Below are 11,406 nucleotides of genomic sequence, written 5' to 3' on the forward strand. Positions count from 1 at the left end.
CAATTCATTTGCTGAATGGCTTAGACAAATCACTTAGAGCCTCCACATCTCCATTCCCCACTCTCTGTAACAGTGGCAATGGTTTATACTTGTTTACCAATTAGCTGACTTAGTTAATAAATTTAAATTGCTTTGCAGATAGGTGATATCGAGTGCGAGTAAGTATTAATTATTGTGATTTGTGAACACTTCCTAAGTAGTGAGTCTTATATGCAAATGAGGCAATAACTAGCCTAATTTGGTAAAAAGAGAAATAAATGCTAAGTAGAAGTTGTGTCAGCAAGTGCAAATGTTTACATGAAAGCAGAAAGGAAGAATTAGAAGACTCTTTGATGGGAAATTGTCCTTGGACTGCCAAATTAATCTGTTATTTGAGGTGTCTAAAATAGACTGAGTGACCGAGCAAGCTGGCGAGAGTCCCTCCCTGTGACAGCCTTGCCACTTTAGGGAGGGCCAGTGACACTCTGAGAGGGTGGCCCACCAGCTACTCAGGTGTCCTCGGTGGTAGTTAATTATTGGATTCAATACACTTGAACGGAATGTGCATGAGGAGCCACACAGTTTGCTGAATGATTGGTGGGGGGTAGGGTGTGCATCAGAGAGACATGTAATAATGAATTCTTTTCAGCCTTTGGGGAATTCATAATTTAAGAGAAGAATCTACACACACAAGTGATTGAAAAGTCCTAGTGGACACATGGAAAAGAGAAATCAGGAGAGGCTTCATTTTATCAGAGCAGGTGATGTTTAGAGGAGATCCTAGAGAATTAAATAAGAACTAACCAGAAAGACAATGGGAAAAGGGGTCCTGGGGGCAGAGCACATAGGTCTGCCTTTTGAGCAATTGGATAAGCAGGCCATTCTGACCACTGTGTTGCATATGGACAGGACAAGATGAGGGACAAGCAAGCTAGGTGGGAGACAATGTAACAGATGACAGGAGAGATAGACATGTGGCCAAGGGGAGTATGGGAGACTATCGCATTAGTACATTATTACCTAGAAAACTGGAACCTGTACCAAAGAGAATGTCAATTCTACCAAAGGTCCTCTTACCTCAGATAATGAAAGTCCCCTTTTCAGGGATCCTGAGGAATCAAAACCATGAACACAAAATGTAGGAAGAACACAAAAATGTCAGGTTTATGCCATTAAATATACAAATCTAAGGGAGCCAAATGCCTTAATTGCCTTTATATAATGAAAATTTATTTCTTCAATCATCTGTATGAGAGAATAACCATTTCTCTCATTTCCTTACCCATCCACTTGATACACCTGACCTTCCTCCCAAACCTACGATTATATGGTGGGTATCTGTCAATGTGTTTTTCCTGGGAACCAAACCACTTCTATTTGGTCTGTATTCATAGACTCTGACCTAGGTGAGAAATGATAAAAGCAGACATTTATTTATATCCACTATGTCTTTGCTACACATTTTTTTTTATTTTTAAAGATTTATTTATCTGGGCACCTGGGTGGCTCAGTGGTTGAGCATCTGCCTTCAGCTCAGTGCTTGATCCTGGGGTCCTGGGATCGAGTCCCACATAGGGCTCCCCACAGGAAGCCTGCTTCTCCCTCTGCCTGTGTCTCTGCCTCTCTCTTTGTGTGTCTCATAAATGAATGAATAAAATCTTTAAAAATAAATAAATAAAGTATTTATTTGAGAGAGAGAGAGGAAGCAAGGGAGGGGCAGAAGGAGAGAGAGAATCTTAAGCAGACTCCCCACTGAGTGTAGAGCCTGATGTGAGCTTCATATCACAACACTCAGATCATGATCTGAGTCAACAACAAGAGTTGGGTGCTTAACCTACTGAGCCACCCAGGCACGCCTGCTTTGTGCTTTTATATACACCTCCTTATATGTACCATTTCATCTTAGCTTATCATCCATGTAAGGATGGTGTTATTATCCTGTTTCCAGAACCAGAAATCAAGTCCAGAAAAGATAGGTGATTTGCAAACAATGCAGAAACAATGTATGTTTGCCTGACTCCCACCCCACACCCTTTCCTATTTCACCAAAGTACAATTATACCTGAGACAGATGACATTGGTTATCTGTGACAAATATCATCTAACAGCTTGTGAAGAAAGAAGGGCAGCAAAGTTGAGCAAAATTAAGAAAATGGGCACTTATTTTTAGGATATAGTCTATTATTAGTAAATGGCTCCTAACAGCCTGCAGAGATAGAAGCTATGTCAGTGTCAGGGAAAAAAGGAAAATGAAAATGAAAAAAAAAAAAAAGGAAAGGAAAGGGAGGGAATAAAAGAAATGGGAGAAAATATTCTGATAAAGAATATAAATCCAGAATACTCAAAGGGTTCTTACAACTCAATAATAAAGATAAATAACCCAATATTAAAATAGAGACTTTTTGAATAGACATCCCTCCATGAAGATGGACCAATGGCCAATAGGCACATGAAAAGATACTCAATATCATTAGTCATTAGGAAGTCAATTTAAAAATACAATGAGATACCACCCATACCCACTAGAATGGTTAAAATAAAAAGATAGAGGGGCACGTGGGTGGCGCAGAGGTGATCCCGGGGTCCTGGGATCTAGTCCCACATCGGTCTCCCTGCAGGGAGCCTGCTTCTCCCTCTGCCTAAGTCTCTGCCTCTCCATGTATCTCATGAATAAATAAATAAAATATTTTTTAAAAAGACAGATTATTCATTTTGGGGTGTTGCTTTTCATAAGTTGCTTATATATTTTGGATACTAACACTTTATCAGATACGCCATTTGCAAATATCTTCTCCTATTCCAAAGATCACCTTTCAGTTTTGTTTCCTTTGCTGTGCAGAAGCTTTTCACTTCAATGTAGTCCCGATAGTTAACTTTTGCTTTGTTTCCCTTGCCTCAGAAGACATATCTAGTAAGAAATTGCTATGGCCTGCTTCTCCCTCTACCTGTGTCTCTGCCTCTCCCTCTCTCTTTCTCTGTGTGTGTCTCATGAATAAATAAATAAAATCTTTAAAAAAAAAAAAGAAATTGCTATGGCCAATGTCAGAAGAATCACTTCCTGTGTACTCATCAAGGATTTTAATGGTTTCTTGTCTCACATTTAGGGCTTTCATCCATTTTACATTTGTTTTTGTGTATGGTGTGAGAAAGTGGTCCAGTTTCATTCTTCTGCATGTGGCCATCCAATGTTCCCAGCACAATTTGTTGAAGAGACTTTTTCCCGTTGGATATGCTCTCTTGCTTTGTCAAAAATTACTTGACCATATATAATTGTGGGTCCATTTCTAGCTTTTCTATTCCATTCCATTGTTCTGTGTGTTTATGCCAGTACCACACTGTCTTGATCACCACAACCTTATACTATAGCTTGCAGAACAGAACGATGATGCCTCCAGCTTTGCTTTTCTTTTTCAAGGCTGCTTCAGCTATTTGGAGTCTTGTGGTTCCATATAAATTTTAGGTTTCTTTGTTCTAGCTCTGAAAAAAATCTGTTGGTATTTTGATAGAGATTACCTTAAATGTGTAAATTGCCTTGGGTAATTTAGACTTCTTTTTTTTTTTTTTTTAGACAATTAAACAATAGTTGTTCTTCCAATCCATGAGCATGGAATATATTTCCATTTCTTTGTTTCATCCTCAATTTCTTTGACAAATATTTTATAGCTTTCAGAACACAGGTCTTTCACCTCTTTGGTTAGGTTTATTGCTAGGTATCATATATATTTAAAGAACTTGTAAAAGTCAACACCCTAAAAATGACTAATCCGATTAAAAAATTGGTAGGAGACATGAATAGACATTTTTTCCAAAGGTTCATACAGATGGCCAACAGATGGATGAAAAGAAGTTCAACATTACTGATTGTCATGGAAATACAAATCAAAACTATGATGAGATACCACCTCACACTGCTCAGAATGGCTAAAATCAACAACACAGGAAAAAATAGGTGTTGGTGAGGATGTGGAGAAAGAGGAGCCCTTCTGCACTGTTGGTGGCAATGCCAACTGGTGCAGCCACAGTGGAAAACAGTATAGAAGCTCCTCACAGGGCACCTGGGTGGCTCAGACAGTCAGGTGCTGCCTTCAGCTCAGATCATGATCCCAGGGTCCTTGTTTGACAGACGGTCTGCTTCTCCCTCTCCCGTTGCCCCTCCCCCTGCTCATGGGCTCTCACGCACTCACTTGCTCTCTTTCTGTCTCTCATGAATAAATAAATTCTTTTTAAAAATGATCCTGAAAAGATTACAAGTAGAACTAGCCTATGATCCAGCAATTGTGTGTGTGAAAAATTAAAATTTTGATACTTTCTTGGTGGGAATGTAAAATGCACGAGGTAGCATGGATGGGCTTCAACAACATTATACAAGTGAAAGAAACCAGTCACAAAAAAATTTTAAAAAGGAAAAAAAAAGAAAACACATTTACGACTCTATCATATGAAATGCCCATAACTGGGCAATCTGAGAGACAGTACATAAGGAGCTGCCTTTGCCTTTGGGCTCGGCAAGTGGAATGCCTGATGATTGGTACAGGTTTCTTTGAGGGGTAATAGCAATGTTCTAGAATTAGATTTCAGAGATGAGTTCTCAGTAAATATTCCAAGAAGCATTATTTATGTTAGGTAGGTGAACTTTGTGGTGTATAAATTTTATCTCAATAAAGCTGTCCACACAAAAAGGAACACAATGAAGTCAATTGATAATTATTCCCCCTGACAGGCTTCCCTACTCCATAACTCTAAAATTTTAATAAGTGTCCTTGTCCACGGTTGACCAACCTGAGGCTTCAGAGGGCAGGAGACTCAGGACAACACAGTGAACAAGGAGCTGGTGTGTATCCTGGACTCACATTGGAGGCAGCAACCCCAGCTGCATCTGTCCCCCCAGTGATGAGGAAATGATCTTCATTTGTTTTTAGCCAAACGAATATTATTCAAATGGAAAGATATGGTATGTTTTGGACATTGTGTATTTAATCTCATCATAAATTTTTGCTGTCTGTATTATTATTCCTGTTATATGGCTGAGAAGACTGAGATGCAGAGAAGATATATGTTTGTTTAATTTCACACAATAAGTTGCCCAAATGTGCATTTCTTTGACTTCAAAATGGGAGCTCTTTTCTTCTATGTACATTATGCTTCTTTCTTTAGAAGTTAATTATTTGCTTCAAGGCTATCAAAAAGTTATGGAAAATAAAGTTATTTCCTTACAACTGGTACAAAGAAATGGGCACCAAAGGATTGCAAAAATTGTCAGAAGTAAATGCAATGTGTATGAATGACGACATTCATTCCATTTTTAATCTAGTGTTCCTGAAAATGTTTAAATAGGGCAGTACTACACAGAACCTACATTCCATTTGCTTTTCTTTAATTCTTGTGAAATATATTTCATCTTATGTTTTCTTCTTCAAAAAGGCAATGTAATTAATGCACTGGTGGTTAAAGATCTTTCCATCCTAGAACAGGTGTTAAATTAGCCACAAGAGGACTCTCATATTATTTCCCAAATGTAATACAATAGAATTACAAGGAATGCATCATTAAAAAGGGAAATGCTTTTTAAACTCCTATTCGCCAGTCTAAATTAATAGCTTCTAGGGTTATTGGTTCCCAGAAGGAAACAAGCTGAATTTGTTTACCCCTACATATGAATAATCATGTCCATCATGTTCCATTGGAAGAAAACATGTAAGAATGATGAATGCACTTGGTTATAAGAAGTAAACAACGCACAGTTGGAGGGATGCAGGGAGGGTATTGAAAAGGGAGATGGATAATAACTTCCTTCCGGCAGGAAGTTTGGGTCTGCAGATGAAGGCAGCAAGAAGCAGTAATCCAGGAGGAGAGCTCAGTCCAGTACAAGATTTGATCCCTATTAACATGCCAACCAGCATTGAATGAGAAACATTTTCCCCCTCAGAGAGTTTAAGGTCTTCCTAATCTCAGTTCAGTACAGTGAGTTTCATTTTTGGACAATAGGGAGACAGAAGTCTGGGAAATGAGAATAAATAAACACTAGGATAAAGTAACTTTTATATGGATCTCATGTAAAAAAAGAAAAATAATTCACATTAGCTCATCTTATTGAGTAGGTTAAGCTAGTGTAACAAATGATCCCTACACATGCAATCATCCTAAGAACCCAGTGAGACACTGTTGTCCACATGTTCCAGATGAGAAAACTTAGGGTAGAGTGGTTATGTGCACCTCGGCTTAGCTAGCAGGTATCCCTCACCTGGAGCCCTTCAGCCCCAAGGTCATCCTCCCCACCCCTGTGAGCATCATCTTCCCTTGGAGGAGTCGGCAGACAAAACTCTGAGGACAATCTTTACAGGTGTTCAGGCCAGCCAGAAAGCAACACAAGCTGACAAGTCATTCTCAAGGAGATGCCAGCCTATGGAAGTTATTGTGGAAAAGTCACCAGGGGACAAGTGGTGGGGGGTGAAGCAAAAGAATCAGGAGCTCTTATAGCACTTCCAGATCCTGGGAAGTACTGTAAGGACTTGCAATAGTTCACTCTGGCTGCGTAACAAACAACCTCAGAATCTCAATGCCATGCATGTCGAAGCATCTGTTTCTTGCTCACATGGTAGCGTATCCTTGAGGCAACTCCCTTCCCCATGTCTTTCCTCCTCCATGCAGGACCAATAGGCTACTGGACTTGGTTCTTTCCAGATCAATGGCAGAAGCTCAAGAGAACTCACCCAGTGTGTAAGCACAATGGAAGCCCCCATGTCCCATCAGCTGTCACCCCTCAGTGGCCAAAGCTAGTCACAGGACACAGCCCATGGCTGAGGGAGGAGGAAGTCCATTCTGCCTCTGTGAGATGTGAACAGGAGCCAATCAATCAGCTCCAGCATTTAAAGGAATTTGATTTCAACAGGAAGCTTCTGGGGAACCACTGCCAGCTTTTAGTCACGAAGGTGAGACAGTCTGATTTGTTTTAGGGAGAGAACACTCTGGAAGAAGACATCAGTTCCCGAGAAGCCTGGTGATGAAAAAACTTTTCCCCTTTCCTAAAGAATGTATGAAACAGAAGAAGCCCCTCTGTGGCTGAGAAGGGTGGGTGGGATCCACGTGCCTGACTCAAGCAGATGACATCTGTCACCTGAACTCTTATTGGGTCGCACGCCAAATACACGAGTGCGCACATCTTCCTATAGTTTTCATAGACGCTTGTTGAAAGAAAAAAGAAACCAGAAGAGAACTAGGATCTGACTTCAAACCTGCTCAAAATTGAGCAATGTACTCATATCTTTGTAAGTGCAGTTTTTATACTTTAATTGACTGCAAAACAATTTAGGTTACCACCTGACTAATTTGTACTGAGGATATGTGCATTTCTAGTCACTAAGGGTAATCTTGTTCTCATGTCTTTAGGTTGGTGTGAGCATTTTTATAGCCCATGCCAAGCTTCACCCACCATTTGAGCTTGTTTCACTTACCAAAATATATGTGAGCATGCCTGTTTAAAAAAGAACCATTTTCTTCTTCTTCTTTTTTTTTTTTTTTTTGGACTTTGAGGTCACATATCTGAACGCTTAACTTCTCTGAGCCTCAGTTTCCTTGTTTTAAAAGAAAAATACAGAGTGCCCGGTTCGTGCAGTCAGTTAAAGCCTCTGATTCTTGGTTTTGGCTCAGGTCTGATCTTGAGGTTATGGAATTGAGCCCAATGTTGGGCTCTGTGCTCAGTGCAGTCTGTTTTGAGTTGCTCATTCCCTCTCTCTCTGCCCTCCTCTCTGCAAATGAATAAATTATTTATAAAGAAAAAAGAAAAGTACTGATACTTACACTATCAGTACAGTGAGTTTCATTTTTCCACAGTATAAGGAAGTGGAGAAGTGGTGGGTGATAAATAAAATCTGTAGCCAGATGGTGCCCGGGGCAATACTTCCAATAAAAGAGGACCATGATTATTATTATTTTTGGCCACCACTCAATCCAAAGTGGACACAGTCACAACACATCAAAGGTCACTGTTAATCCTTTTGAAAACACAACAACCAGAAGGAAAATTGTTCTGATACTTAAAAACCAATGACCCAAGGAAGAGGTTTAAAACAAATAAACAAAACAAACAAAAAGCTCCAGAACTTTCTCCTTCCTGGTCCCTTTGAATCTAGCCCTGCATTCAGATGGAGAGTTATTACTGCCTCATGGCCTGCAGTAAAAAAGAGGGGGCGGTCTCCCTCAAGGGCCACAGACACATGTGTCTGGTGCAGTAAAACAAATGCCTTTCACTGCCAGCCCTCCTCACAGATCCTGAGACAGATGAAGAACCAAGGAAGCATAGTGATATGTGCTCCATGGCATCTTCTGCTGGGGCTTCAAGGCACAGAGGGAGGTGGCAGGGGGAGGCTGGACTTTTCTGCTTTACAGAACAAGCATCCAGAACATCAGCATTTTAAGAACTCTCTGGACATTAGAATCATAGGATGTTAAAGTAGAGCCCATAGTAATAAGGGTGACCCACATTTGACAAAGTCTTCATCATGTGCATCTGCATCCTGTATATACTCTCTCTTTTAAAAAAATTTTTTAAAAGATTTATTTACTTTTAGAGAGAGAGAAAGACACAAACAGACAGAGGGGCAGAGAGAGAGAGAATCCCAAGCAGACTCTGTGCTGAGCTTGGAGCCTGACATGGGACTCAATCTCATGACCCTGATATCATGACCTGAGGTGAAACCAAGAATCAGATGCGTAACCAACTGCACCACCCATAGGCACCCCTATGCTATCACTTTAAAAGAATCATAAAGGAAACGAATCAATGTATTTGGATTTAATCTCTTAAGCACAAGAGTCTTAAATTTCTCTCAAAATCTCTCATTAAATGTTCAAACAAATATTCTCCTTGTATTCACTTTACTCTCTATAAAGAAAATATGTAGTTTTTTTAAAACTACATTAGAGACTAAGACTCTACCTTGTGTCCAGATTTGTCCTACAAATGTATCACTGATGTAGAAGACTATTTTGGCAATGCATTCATCCTTTTTTGAAGTGGACAAAAGCCAGGATAATTAGCAAATTTACTGGATCCTGGCATCCAAATGACCTTAATCGGCAGTGGAAAAGCCAACATGATGATTAATAAATATAAAATTCCCTCTACTAGTTTAGGAAAGGGGGAAAGAATCAGAGTTTTTCCTTGTACCCGGTTGATATTTCTATCCTTGCACTACAGGAACCCAAGTAGGCAATGCCAGATCAAGTCCACTGAGGCTGCCAAGAGGCACTAAGAGGGCATTAGAAGGTCAAGCCAAGGAGTTGTAAACTCCAGATAGTCTCTCCAAGAAATGCCCAATGAAAAGTGAGGAAGTCTTCAGGTGAAGCAGTAAGTTGGCTTCAAAAATATCAATTAACCATGGTCCAAAGCTGGAGGCAGGGATGAAAGGAATGAGCATGCAGAGGAAAGAAGCCAGAGCTCAGGGCAGGTAGCAAGTAGGTCTGCTTGGAGGCATGCTTGGTTCAGGGCCAAGCTTGTGCATGTGGTCTTCATCTTATTGAATCCTGTGTATGAAAAGCTCATACCAAACGGACAGGAGGCTCCAAAAGTGTACTGTTCCATTGAATAATTGTGAACAAGCAATTAGTTTGAGTGTCACCATGTAAGGGTACCATAGAGTCTTCTAGAAACACACAATCTTACCACAGGTAATCATGGAAGGACATCACCTTTTCCGTATTCTATTGGAGAAAAGCAAGTCACAGACCCTGTTCACACTCAAGGGGAGGGAACAAAGGGTGTGGGACCCAAGAGGTGGGGATCTTTGGGGACACTGACACAGTCTATCAGCCACCCTGGCTGTTCTTACTAGGAAAGACTGCAGCAAGAAAATGCAGCAACAGACAAACAAAATCCACCCTGCTCAATGTCACTCTCTTCCACTCTTTCTAAAAATTTAGACCAGGCTCTGTGGAGGGGAGTGAATTATCAGGGAAGGTTTCAAGCAGAGATAGAACAGCTGGTTGTTAGGATACCAGAAAAGGATGAAATGCTTACACTACCTAAATATTTGATATCCAGTTTCCGATATAGAAAATTGGAAAAGACATTAATATGAGTTTAACACCTACTATTTGCCAGACACTATTAGAGATACTTTACATAGGCTTTTTTAAAATTAAATAATGGCACAAGTCCACAGCACCTCCATTTTATAGAAAAAGGAAATATGATTCAGAGAGAAAAAGGAACTTTTCCAAGATTCTATATGTAGAGAATGTCAGAGCTGGGACTTAACCAGAGCCAGTCAAGCTTTTTTTTTTTTTTTTCATAGGAGTTTGTTTGTTTTGCTTCACCTCCCAATACTACTTTATAGCCCTGTACATGTGACATTTGTGCATGACCACAATGTGAATTTGATTGAGTCTGGCCTATTTCATTAGTGACTAATCACATTACCCTATGAGTCAGAAAAGAAAGCAAATAAGAGAGCAGTTTCTGTAGAATCATCTCCTTGCAGTGGCTTGGCTGGAGGGGAATGAGAAAAGCAAAAGCTGTAAAAACAGCTTTGAAGATAGAAATAAAATATTGCACTATCTAAATAAAACTGGTACCTTTTCCTGGCTCCCAGCTCTTCCTTAGTCAAAAAAAAAAAAAAAAAAAAAAAAAAAAGATGCTAACTTGGCAGGAGCTAGAAGAAATGTGGAAAATAAAAGCTTTATCCTGAAGCAGGGGCGGGAATACAGAAGAATTACCAAATATCTATGTTCCTCCAGCATCAACAAAGACTCTCTGCTCAACTCTACAAATCCAGAGGCTTCCCTGAAGACAGAAATTAAGAAGGATGATATGTCTCTGCTGGCTGGAGAGGCTTTGGACATTCCCTAAGTCCTCCCTATGGAGTTCTTGATTTCTGGAGGAGTTGTCAAGTATAGCAAAAAGAAGAAGAAAAAATATCTAAAGGATGACAAGAATTTCCCTTTTAGCCATGTTCATAAAAACTGCAAATATCCAAGCACTTGGGAACGGGAGGATAAAAAAGGAGGAAGATCAGCAGTTATCAAGAGAGCAGAGAGGCCACAGAAGGGGAGGTGGGCAGAAGTCAAGCAGCAGAAGAGCAGTGAGACAGAGTGGCAAAGCTTGCATCCCCCGTCTCATCTCCCAGATCCTATTCTAGAATTACCCACAGTCTTTCGCCCACCCCTTCAGTTGACATGTGTTAGGTAATTTTAAGTGTTAGACATGTCTCTAAATGGTGACATCAGAAATGCAGCATTGGGGCGTCTGGTGGCGCAGTCAGTTGAGCTTCCAAATTTTGATTTCAGCTCAGGTCATGATCTCAGGTTTCTAAGTCCAGCCCCTACTCAAGAGTCTTCTCTCCCTCTAATTAAAAGAAAGAAAGAAAGGAAGGAAAAAGAAAGAAAGAAAAAGAAAGAAAGAAGAAAGAAAGAGAAAGAAAGAAAGAAAGA

The sequence above is a fragment of the Canis lupus genome, chromosome 18 (assembly GCF_011100685.1).
Source record: "Canis lupus familiaris isolate Mischka breed German Shepherd chromosome 18, alternate assembly UU_Cfam_GSD_1.0, whole genome shotgun sequence".
In the NCBI taxonomy this organism is placed as follows: domain Eukaryota; kingdom Metazoa; phylum Chordata; class Mammalia; order Carnivora; family Canidae; genus Canis; species Canis lupus.